Here is a 2500-nt window from a genome sequence, read left to right as displayed (position 1 = left end):
CATTTTTACGGATAGACCCCGTGAAACGCTAGAAATTGGTGGGGATGTGTCTCTTGTGGCTCACGGGGCTGTTAGGGTGGCACAGAAATCCCTCGGAATGGGAAAACGGGTCATTTTCGTGTTGCCACATTGCATGCGAACGGCATGAAACTTCCAGAGGCATTTGCAGCAGGAATGCATGTGCAGTCAAAAAAGTGAATATTTTTCACGGATAGACCCCGTGAAACGCTAGAAATTGGCGGCGATGTCTCTCTTGTGGCTCACGGGGCTGTTAGGGTGGCACAGAAATCCCTCGGAATGGGAAAACGGGTCATTTTCGTGTCGCCACATTGCATGCGAACCGCATGAAACTTCCAGAGGCATTTGCAGCAGAAATGCATGTGCAGTCAAAAAATTGAATATTTTTCACGGATAGACCCCGTGAAACGCTAGAAATTGGCGGGGATGTGTCTCTTGTGGCTCACGGGGCTGTTAGGGTGGCACAGAAATCCCTCGGAATGGGAAAAAACGGGTCATTTTCGTGTCGCCACATTGCATGCGAACCGCATGAAACTTCCAGAGGCATTTGCAGCAGGAATGCATGTGCACTCAAAAAATGTGATATTTTTCACGGAGAGACCCCGTGAAACGCTAGAAGTGGGCGGGGATGTCTCTCTTGTGGCTCACGGGGCTGTTAGGGTGGCACAGAAATCCCTCGGAATGGGAAAACGGGTCATTTTCGTGTCGCCACATTGCATACGAACCGCATGAAACTTCCAGAGGCATTTGCAGCAGGAATGCATGTGCACTCAAAAAAGTGAATATTTCTCACGGATAGACCCCGTGATACGCTAGAAATTGGCGGGGATGTCTCTCTTGTGGCTCACGGGGCTGTTAGGGTGGCACAGAAATCCCTCGGAATGGGAAAACGGGTCATTTTCGTGTCGCCACATTGCATGCGAACCGCATGCAACTTCCAGAGGCATTTGCAGCAGAAATGCATGTGCAGTCAAAAAAAAATTGATATTTTTCACGGATAGACCCCGTGAAACGCTAGAAATTGGCGGGGATGTGTCTCTTGTGGCTCACGGGGCTGTTCGGGTCGCACAGAAATCCCTGGGAATGGGAAAACGGGTCATTTTCGTGTTGCCACATTGCGTACGAACCGCATGAAACTTCCAGAGGCATTTGCAGCAGGAATGCATGTGCACTCAAAAACTTCTATATGTTTCACGGATAGACCCCGTGAAACGCTAGAAATTGGCGGGGATGTGTCTCTTGTGGCTCACGGGGCTGTTAGGGTGGCACAGAACTCCCTCGGAATGGGAAAAGGGGTCATTTTCGTGTTGCCACATTGCATAGGAACGCCATGAAACTTCCAGAGGCATTTGCAGCAGAAAGGCACGTGCACTCAAAAATTTTAATATTTTTCACGCATAGACCCCGTCAAACGCTAGAAGTTGGCGGGGATGTCTCTCTTGTGGCTCACGGGGCTGTTAGGGTCGCACAGAAATGCCTCGGAATGGGAAAACGGGTCATTTTTGTGTGGCCACATTGCATAGGAACGGCATGAAACTTCCAGAGGCATTTGCAGCAGGAATGCATGTGCACTCAAAAACGTCTATATTTTTCACGGATAGACCCCGTGAAACGCTATAAATTGGCGGGGATGTCTCTCTTGTGGCTCACGGGCGCTGTTAGTTAGGGTCGCACAGAAATCCCTCGGAATGGGAAAAGGGGTCATTTTCGTGTTGCCACATTGCGTACGAACGGCATGAAACTTCCAGAGGCATCTGCAGCAGAAATGCATGTGCACTCAAAAACGTCTATATTTTTCACGGATAGACCCCGTGAAACGCTAGAAATTGGCGGGGATGTGTCTCTTGTGGCTCACGGGGCTGTTAGGGTCGCACAGAAATCCCTCGGAATGGGAAAACGGGTCATTTTCGTGTTGCCACAATTGGCATACGAACGGCATGAAACTTCCAGAGGCATTTGCAGCAGAAATGCATGTGCACTCAAAAACGTGAATATTTTTTCACGGATAGACCCCGTCAAACGCTCGAATTTGGCGGGGATGTTTCTCTTGTGGGTCACGGGGCTGTTCGGCTCGCACAGAACTCCCTTGGTCCACCTGATTCGTGCATACAGGCAGCAACTAAAACTCTGTAAACCTGCTGTGAGGACATCTAAACAGTGGACCAGTGAGGCTGTGGAAGATTTGCGGGCGTGCTTAGACTGTACTGACTGGGATATGTTCACGACTGCTACCAATAGTCTGGATGAACTCACAGAGGCTGTGTACATCAGCTTCTGTGAGGACTGCTGTATCCCAACACGTACCAGGGTGAACTTTAACAACAACAAGCCCTGGTTCTCAGCAAAGCTCAAAAGGTTGAGGTTGGAGAAGGAGGAAGCGTTTAGGAGTGGGGATAGAGACAGATTCAAGGAGTCGAAGAACAGGTTTAGCAAAGCGGTGAGAGAGGCTAAACGACTGTACTCAGAGACACTAAAACACCAG

This window comes from Petromyzon marinus, unplaced genomic scaffold (assembly GCF_048934315.1).
Source record: "Petromyzon marinus isolate PM22_M1 ecotype Great Lakes invasive population unplaced genomic scaffold, UKy_Petmar_22M1.pri1.0 PM_G_Scaffold_82, whole genome shotgun sequence".
Classification (NCBI taxonomy): domain Eukaryota; kingdom Metazoa; phylum Chordata; class Hyperoartia; order Petromyzontiformes; family Petromyzontidae; genus Petromyzon; species Petromyzon marinus.
This window is presented reverse-complemented; position numbering follows the sequence as displayed.